The following is a 9,552-nucleotide window of genomic DNA, read 5'->3' on the forward strand; positions in this document are numbered from 1 at the left end:
CCTGTGAAGTCTCAGGCTCCACAGCTGACTCGAGGACCCCCTCGCAGGGCCATGGAGGAGCCACTGCTCCAGGCCAGCCCTTTCTGCAGCCCACTTTACCAGGGGAGCCACCCCCCCAAGACTGCCATCCAGTCTCCACCTCTTGGTCTCCAGTTGTTTCATGGCCTAAGTTCAGAATGTGTCCCCAACACACACATGCTCACCATTTCAGTCGTCAGCAAGAAGGACCTTGATGTTCAACAAGTCGTCCCCACGGAAGGACCTTGGTGCTCTATCTGCATCTACCCCACAGGGGCATAAGGCGAGGGCACTGGGCCCCTGCCCTGGTTCTCCTGCATCCAGTTTGTCCTTCACTGCTCAGCTCACGTAGTGACCAGTCAGCCCCTAGTAGCAACCACATGTGGCCTGCTGGGGGACCCGGCAAATGAGCTGGGAGAGGCTGGGTGCTCGGGTGAGGCCTCAGGACTCCAAGGGCATGGAGCCCATGATCCCAATTCCAGGGCCCCTTGAGATGGCCAAAGAGGGGACTGGAGGAGGGAGACCCACTGGGAACCAGATCTCGGTAGGGAGCCAGGTCTGGTGCCCTCTTCCTGGTCCCCTGAGACTTGGCTTCCTGGTCCCTGAGGCACTCTCCTCTTCCATGCTGTGTACTGGAATGTCATGGGGTGTTTTCTCCTGCCTCCCCGCCACCAAGGTCCCTGTCACCAGGTCCCTGGTTTAGTCACCCTTGTGAGGCAGCACCAGTCCAAATCCAGGCTCTGAGCAGGTTGTCAGCAACATAAGCTCCACCCCCTCCTGCCCCCTGGGACACCTGCCTGCCCAGATGCTGGCCCACCTGGAATGAATGAAGCCCAAGCTTCATGATCTGCCCCTTCCAAAGCCCTGGGAGGGTCTAACAATGTGTTAAATGGTTTTATAAAATTGGCAAAGTAAGATTTTTAAAATAATTTTTCTTAAACAAGGCCCCTAAAATGATGTTTCTCAAGTCCTGGATTGGCCTCTGCCCACCAGACATAGTGGCTCCACTTGTTTGTAGAACACACCCTGCAATTTCCTGCCTCAGGACCTTTGCTCAATCAGGTTCCTCTCCCTTTGGAAAATCTAGGCATCCTTCAGCCCCCTCCCTGCCTTGGCCTCCTCACACTTCCCCAGCCCACATTCCCTCTCCCTCCCATGTCCTCCCGGACAGATCATTCTTACCCTGCAGGGCCAAGACCTGATTCCTTATACAACCTTCTCCCTCCCCTTGCCATGTGGCCGTGGGCAAGTTACATCACCTTTCTGGGCCTCCATGTCCCCATCTAAAATGGGGATGGTAAAGGTCTGTACTTCTTCAGGTTATGGGGGGACGTGAGGTGATGCCTTGGAGCCTGGCTGGCAGTGAGAGCTCAAGAGTGGCAAGTTCTTGCACCCCCGAGGGTGCAGTTGTTTTGTGCACATCTGCACATGGGAGGCAGGCACCTGGACTTGCAGAGGCAGGGAGGTGGTCGTGCCACTGTAGGGCCAGAAGTCAGCTCTGTGAGCCCTGGTTTATCTGTGTAGTGGTGGCAATTACCCCTGCTCCACGGGGTTGTGGGTGACATTGGGTGACAGAGGTGAAGGCACCTGCAGCCTGTGATGGCTGCATCCGTATGTGATTACATCAGACTCGTTCACTCTCTTGTTCATAAGACCCATTGTGATCCACAGGTCATTTTCTTCCTACCTGTCTTGGTGTCCTAGGGCTGCCATAAACAAAGTACCTTAAAACAACAGAAATCATTTTTCATGAGATGCTTTGTACAATTATCTTTTTAAAGGTACTTGGCTAATAATGAAATAAAAGTTTTTGTACCTCTTTTTTAAAAAAAAACAAATCAATTGTCTCACGGTTCTGGAGTTTTTTATTTTTATTTTTATTGTAAGTTGATTGTACATATTTGTGGGGTACAGGGTTGAACATCAACACCCACACGCAATCTGTGATGCTCATATCAGAATTATTATATTCAATAATATACACTTGGCCCTTTACCCATTCCTTGCCCACACAGTACTGGAGTTTAGAAGTCCAAAATTCAGGTGTGGGCAGGGCCCCATGTTCCCTCTGAAACCCGCAGGGGAATCCTTCCTTGCCTGCCACTAGCTTCTGGTGCCTTGCTGGCCATCTCTGGTGTTCCTTGGCTTACAGCTGCATGAACCCAACCTCCGCCTGCACCTTCACGTGGTGTTCTCAGCATGTGTGTTTCTTGTCTTCACACGGCTGTCTCCTTATACGGACACCGGTTATGTTAGATTAGAGGCCTACCCTACCCCACTATGACCTCATCTTAACTAATTACAACTGCAACAACCCTATTTCCAAATAAGGTCACATTCTGAGGTTAGGATTTCAACCTTTTTTTTTTTCAACATTTTTTTGAGTGGGACACAATTCAACCCATAACATCACCCTGAGGTTTACTGTCTTGGTCTTCTTTCCGGCTTTTTAATGCATCAGAGGCTGTTATTTTAAAATACCAGCTGCCTTGGGTTGCAGGGAGCAGTAGGAGTGGCTTACCCCTGCCAACCGGGTACACACTGCCCGGCTCAGCCAGCACCTGGCTCCAAAGGCCCCCCAGGCCAGAAGAGGCCCTGTTGAGACTCTCCAGGGAGTCTGTGCTCCCTAACTCTTCAGAACTCAGGTAACAGAAGTGACCAGAACAGTCAACACATGCAATCCCATTGTCCCTTCTGTGGGACATTTCTGTGCTATTCTCCACCACTTTCAGCAGCATCTGGGACACTCCTGCAGGTCTTCCCAACCGTAAGCTAGCTGGGCACAGGCAGCTGCCGCCACAACTCCAGCCCAGCAAGTGGCCAGCCCAGACCCATTGTTGAGGGCCTCGTGCTGTCACCGTCCAGCAGAATGCCAGCATATTGAGAGACCCACAGGAGGCCAGAGACCCTCCTGGATTCAGAAAAGCAGGGCCACCCAGGAAGCTGTCACACTGTGTGAAAAGACAAAGGCTCAAGGGACACAGATAAAGCTAGGAAGGAGAGGGCTGGGGTGAGCATGCCAGGGGCCTCCGAGGAGTTCTAGCTGCTCCCCATGCACGGGGCTGCAAGATTAGCAACTGAATTGGCCAAGAGTGTGTCAGCTCAGAGTCCCATCAGCTTTCCAGGGGACAATGGAGATGGGAACACAAATGACTGGGATAACCAGACACTTTGTATACACGATGCCCTTGACAGATGAGCTGGTCACACCCCAAAAAAGATAAAGAAACTGGCAATAGACAGGGAGGAGGACCTGTGATCAAAGAAGGCTTCCTACACAAGGGGCCTGACAGGCTCAGTAGGAGAGAGATAAGTGGAGCCAAGTCAGAGGGCATGGGGTGGGGCAGGGCAGCCAAGCAAAGCCTGGCTGGGACTTTTTGTTTTTGGAGGCTTGCCAGTATGGAGATCCAAACCACTTACCTTGGTGTTGTAACACCTGGCTGTGACCTTGAGCCTGAGGGACACTGACAGCTGTGACCCTAGGGAAGTACAGACCTCGACCTTGGGACAGATTCTCACTGCTTGTCCTCCCTGGCTGGGAGGACCTTTTAGAGCCACCTGGCACTTTCTCCCTGTCCAAATCCACCCCACATTTCAGAGAAGGCAGGTGGATTACCCAGCTTCACCCAGAATGCAGGGATAGGGCTGGGCCTGGCTCTCAAGACTTCAGCAGCAAATCCGGTGCCAAGTTGGTGACCTTCTCGTCCCCAGTGGCTGACAACAGGTTGAGGTGCAGCCATGGTCACTGCCCACAGGTTGCTGGTCCAGTTTGGGCCAGCAGGGGGCAGCTGAGCCCGCCCTTTCCTCCTGCTCAGCTACGGAAGTGACTCTAGCACCACCCACCCGATCCAGACAGCCTGGAACTGTGGTCGTGCTGGGACAGAATCTAGGGAGTGGGTCTGGTACTGCATGCCCACCCCCTCTCAGAGTGGGTGCCCTGGCTCCTGACTGCCCCAACCTTCCTCCTGCCTCTGAGTCCATGATGAGGGGTCCCAGACCTCCAAGTGCACCAGATATGGGGTGCCCCTGGGTTCTCCAGCTTGGTGATGGGACCCAAGTCTTCCAAAGATCAGGATCCAGTTCCCAGAAACAGATTCTGCTTTGGAATTATTTTATTTTTCTGTTAAATGACAACTTAGTCAAAGTATTTAAAACTAGGGCTATTTGGAGAAACCCAGGAGATAGGGTGGGCACACCCTGGGACTAGTCATCTCCCTCCTGCTCCACCCCCAGCCCACAGGAGCTGACTGTCCCTGGCCTCTGCCCAGCCCCTTTCTCCTTCCCAGCTGCCCTGGGCCCCACTCCCAGCACCTCCCATCCCCCACACATCCTGAGCCTTCCAGCTATTTTAAGCTATTTGACACAGTTTGCAACAGGGAGAATAAGAATAGGCTCAGCTCTTCCCTATGACCTCTGTGTCTCCTGCCCATCTGACCTTGTCATTTTTTTGGTGAGGGTGGCAGTGACTGCTGACATTCTGAGCCGATGAGAGTACAGGTCTCCCCTGCAACGTCACGGTCAGCAGCCTCCAGAGGGTTTCTACTTTGCCCACATGAGCCCTGGTGTCATGTGTGGACTTGTTCATAAGTGACAGTCAGACTAGGGGCGTTGGAGCAGAAAAGTCTCCTTCAGAGGTTCAAGGACACTCTAAACAACCAGTGTTCAGCAAGGCCCAGGCTGAGGATATTCCAGTCAGCAGGGACCCTAGTGGAAATGGGGCTGCTAGCAGACCCTGGGGAAGGAAGGGGGTTCTTGGGGGCTTTGCAAACCATGGATGGGAGATGACAAGACGTCAGCACCTGGCCCGGCTCCCTGCCCCCCGGGAGCTGGCCCAAGATTCCTGGTGGGAGGGCTTGGGGACAAGGCTAGAAAGGTGGGCACAGGCCAAAGTGTGGGGTCAGGAAAGTTGGGATTTGCTTAGTCAGCAACAGTGGGGCAAAGGAGGTCTGGGGGCTGCTGGAGGCATAGGGCAGCGTGAGGGAAGCAAGGCTTGTGGGACCAGGCCGCTCATCCCACAGGCCTTCCTGTGCTCGGCACAGGGAGCTCGGGGTGCGAATGGGGCCACCTGCTAGTGCTGTGATAGTTAGGATCAGGGGCTGTAGGAGATGCGGGTGACCACAAGCCAGCACAGGGGTTGGAAGAGGAGGGCAGACAGGGTGTTCTGCAGGGAGGCTGCTTGGGCAGGGCTCAAGAAAGTGGGTGTATCTGGCAGGATTGGGCACCGAACTAAGGGCCTGTGAGAGTGGGCAAAAGGCCAAGTGCTCAAGAGGGGGTGGGGAGCCCATGCCAGGGAACAGGGAGTCCTGGGAATCCGGATGCAGGAGACCGACATCATCAGAGTTGTTTCCTGGAAGGCCCAGCCTAAGGCCTGGCCCTAGGAGGAAGCCTGGGAGTAGCAAGAAAGGGGCATCCGGGACCAATTGCCCACAGACCCCATACCCCCAGGAGAGACAAGGGTCAAAAGCTGAGAAGCCCTCTCCCCCTCTGTTCCCTCTGGCTACCTGCTTCCTGGGCCACGTGGGTCAAGAAAATGAGGGCATAAAATGCGGATGGGCTGGTGCACCTACTCCCCAGCTTTCTAAAACCAGGACTGGGGGATCTCCACCCTCCAATGCCCTCTCCTTCAAATGTCTTCTGACAACACTTGGCCAAGAGGTACCCTAGTTTCCTTTGCCCAGGCATTACCAGTCCATCTGGGGCAGCTGCTGCCCCTCTTTGTCCTTGACTCCTGACCTGGGAGCCCAGGGCTGCACAGGCCCACAGATCTGGGCATTTGCAGAGCTGCAGCTGACTTGGAAACACACTTCCTTCCTTCAGTCAGTCCACAAATATTCACCGAGAGCCTCACAGTGGTCAGAGTGACCTCCACAAAACATAAACCAAGCAGTCACACATTTACTGAGGTCTCCTATGTGCCTAGGACTCTGAGGGGGAAAGAGATCCAGGACAAGACAGACAGAAACCCCTCCTTCGAGGAGATCAAGTCAGGGGTGGGGGGCTTTTAGAGCCACAGTCAGGGGACTTTCTGAGAAGTGACCTTGGGGCAGACGACTGAAAGAACTGAGAGCGGGTAGCCAGACAGCCACTAAGTGAAGAACGTTCCAGGCAAAACAACATTCATCAGAATTATGAAATGTTAGGGCAAGGAGGGGCACACAGAATGGGGAAAGCAAGCCTGGGAGATGGTAAGGAATTGCCCACAGTCACTTAAGAGGTGGCGGCCGAGTAGGCCGGGGCCACACAGGAAGAGGCCGGTTGGGGCTGGGGGTGGGGCCCAGGTCGTTTTCCTGCACGGCTGCTGTGAGGCGAGGCTTCCCGCCAGCACATAGTGACTGTGCAGTTTCCTGACCCAGGCCCTGAGCTGAGGGGCCTTAGGGCTCAGAGGGAAAGGGCCCAGGCCAGGGGTCTCTGGAAAGTGAGGAGCCCAAGATGACTCAGGAGGCCACAGCTCTGGAACTGAGCTCTTGGCAGATGGGGGCAGGAGTTCTGGCACATTCTCAACGGGCAGCAGCAACACTGTCATCGTCCTGCCCTTGGTGTAAACCTGAAGCACTATCAATATGTTTCAAAACAACAGAGCTGAGCCGGCTTCGGAACAAGATGAGGAGGCCAGTCACTGGGGAGACGGGTGATCTCAAGTGGCATGGCCCTGAGAAAGGGCTTGGAAGATGGGGGGGGTGCCCAACCCTGGAATTCGGATGTTGCCCAGGGGGCTCCTTCCAGTTCTTCTTTCCCCTCCAACCCAGAGCTGCCCAGGAAGGAGCAAACTGTGGCCACCCTCCCAGCTGGGGCAGGCCCATCACCACCCAGCCCCACCCAGGGATCTAAGGTCCTCTGTTTACTGCCGTTTGCTGGAACAGCTTGTTTTGGTCTTCAGTAATCTGCTGACGCACTGGCCGCCCTGCCCCTGTCCTCCATCAGGGTGGTGGTATTTTTAGCCTTATTTGGAGAAGGAGAATGCAGAACCGGGGCCATGTGGTCCACTGTACTGTGGGCACAGCCCTGGCCCCCTAAGGCAGGCCAGAAAATCTGTGTGGTTCTCTGCCCTCAACTTAATCTCTCCTCAAGTACATTCCTTTCCCAGCTATGGGACTTAGAGGCCAGGAGAACTTCTCAACAAGGACCCCCTGAAATCGTGCCATTTTGCCCCCAGTAGGTGGCTGGGGCAGCTCCAGACACAAGGGTACAAAGTCTTACCTCTCTTTGTGATGGAGAAGTCTATGCTTTGTGCATTGCTGATTCTCCTTCCTCCTCCTCTTTGAAAAATCAAATCTAGGACAGTTTCTGGGAGTCGGGAATGATATATGTAAATGAGAGATTTTGAGACCAGAGGTAGAGGAAAGCAAGGTATCAACTTGGGCCCCTGATGCAGCAGTACAGCTACGAACACCCTCCTCCCAGGCGCCTTCTCAGGTAAATAAAGGGCTGACTCCACAGCCTGGTACTGTGAAGCAGCAGGGAAGGGTCACTGGGCTGATTTCATACACCCCCTCCCAGCTTTCTAGATCATTCTGACAGGCGATTCCCTCTTCCCCCACTGCTCTTTCATCCCACCCCAAACCACCCCTGGAAATGTTGCCAGGACAAGACCAGTGGGGCAGATCTAGGAGAGGAGTGAGCTGTGGGAATCTTGCCCTGGCAGAAGAGCTCGGCTAAGCAGGCGCCAGTCAACAAGCCTGGGCTTGCCGCATACTCGACCTTCCGTGCTGAGAGTCACATGAGAAAGAGTCACCAGTTTTCCGAGAACTGCAGGGAGGGGTGCGGCCTGGGCCCTGCCCTGTGTGCAGATGTCATCTTGCAGAGGCAGAGGAAAAACACCTTCACCAGTTTCCTCCTGGTCGCCAAGGGAGCCTGTCGTCACAGGGTGGTCCTGTTTGGGGTGTGGATGGTTACCTGGGAGGAGGCTTCCTGGCAAAAGTTCCTGCCAGATGCCCTTCTCAGTTCTGGTTACTTCTACCTTAAACCTCAGGGAGCCAGGGCTGCACAGGGGGAGCTGTGGTTTCTCCTCCCCCTGGCACTACACAGGGAAGGGAGATGCCAACTATGCTTTTCAAAATCCTCCCGAACACTCGGGCCCTGCCTGGCCTTGGTAGAGGAGACAAGAGCTCATCAGATTTGCTTCTGTAAGACCCAAGTGGGGGGTCCTCCTAGCGGGCCACCAGCGGGCACTGCCCCCCGCCCCACAGTCACCAACCCACTCCCTGAGGCCCGTCACGGGGGACAAAGTGCCCCGCCCAAACGCAGTTTAAAAAAGAAAAGAAAACCCCCTTTCTCCCCACCCCCATCCCAAAGGAAAATGGTCTGAAAATCTGTACCCTTTTGGTCTTGTTCCCACGCAATTACACATACTGTCTTCCGCAGAAACATCTTCCTTTTACATTATTTTGCAATTCCCTTTTCCCCTCTTAATTCATCATGAAGATCAGTGTCCTAGGCCAGGAGGGATCCCTGTTGTTCTGAAATATTTCAACTGCCCAGGCCCCTGGTGACAGAGAATGACAAACCCAGGACGCACGCCGCTCGCGCCACCAGGCAGCCCCACGGAGCTCAGTGTTTCCCCCCAACTTGCTCCCAGCCATTTTTTAAACAACGTGGGACGGTTTCTTAGCCAGAGAGCCTGTCAGCACAGGCGCGAGCGGGACGTCCCGCTTCCCTAACGAGGCCCGCGACGGGCGGCCCCGGCCCCACCCCCACCCGCGCGCCGCGGCGCTGACGTCACCGTCACGAGGCGCGGCCACCGCCCGCGGAGTCACGCGCCCACCGCCGCCGCCGCCGCCCGCCTCCGAGCGATGCGCCCGCTGCAGAGATCCCTCCGCTGCCGCTCGGAATTTTCCAGACGCTCTGCCGGCCCTTCTTTCGGGGCTCTGTCGCGGGGGTGACCTGAGGCGACCCCGGCAGCTCCCTTCGCCCCTTCGGGAGAGCGGCCTTAGCCCGCCCCCCGTAGCGAGCCAGTCTCGCAGGGAACCGTGTTACCACCATTCCCCGCACCAGAAGGAAAGGGGATTTCTGTCCCGTGGCATCTGTCTCCCAAATGTGACTTTTGAGGTGTGTTCTCAGTCCCATGAAGCACTGCTGAGGGGGAAGCGGGGCTGAATTGAGCAATCTGAGTGGGAGGCCACCGTGGGAGACCGTGGACCGCCCCTGGGGGGGGTCTCCTCGGGCGGGGGGGAGGGACTTTTTTCCGGTGACCGTGGAGGAATCGTCCCGTTGAGCAATGCCCTGAGTGACGCGACCTAGGGCTATAAAAGCAAAAGTTGTGGCCCGTCCGGCAGGAGTTAGTGACAGGGAGGGCCTTGGGGTTGGGCTTAGTGGTCGGGGAGGAAGTGGCCAGTTTAGGGCCTCAGGGGACAGATGGGGGGAAGGGTCGAGCTAGATGAGACTGGGGGGGTGGCGGTGAGAGGAGAAGGTTAGAGAGGAGACGAGAGCTTGGGGGCACCGTGGTGGGAGGGCTGTGGGTACTGTGCCCGCAGTAACCCCCAGGGGGGACAGCTGCACTGCGGGCCAGGCTGCCCTTGCTGCCTGCCGGAGAAGGGG

The 9,552-nt window shown here is 55.7% G+C and overlaps 1 long non-coding RNA gene across 2 annotated transcripts; it reads right to left on the reverse strand.

Annotated features, from left to right (window-relative positions):
- Window positions 1-1,860: 1,860 nt before the first annotated feature.
- LOC134375519 (uncharacterized) lies at window positions 1,861-8,654 on the reverse strand. Of its 2 annotated transcripts, XR_010023399.1 has the most exons (3): window positions 8,334-8,654; window positions 7,216-7,888; window positions 1,861-3,497 (listed from the first exon to the last, which is right to left on the reverse strand). It is a non-coding gene; the product is annotated as an uncharacterized LOC134375519 (long non-coding RNA). The 2 variants fall into 2 exon arrangements; XR_010023398.1 differs by having other exon boundaries at window positions 1,861-7,888.
- Window positions 8,655-9,552: the final 898 nt, after the last annotated feature.

The sequence above is a fragment of the Cynocephalus volans genome, chromosome 4 (genome assembly GCF_027409185.1).
Source record: "Cynocephalus volans isolate mCynVol1 chromosome 4, mCynVol1.pri, whole genome shotgun sequence".
Lineage (NCBI taxonomy): Eukaryota > Metazoa > Chordata > Mammalia > Dermoptera > Cynocephalidae > Cynocephalus > Cynocephalus volans.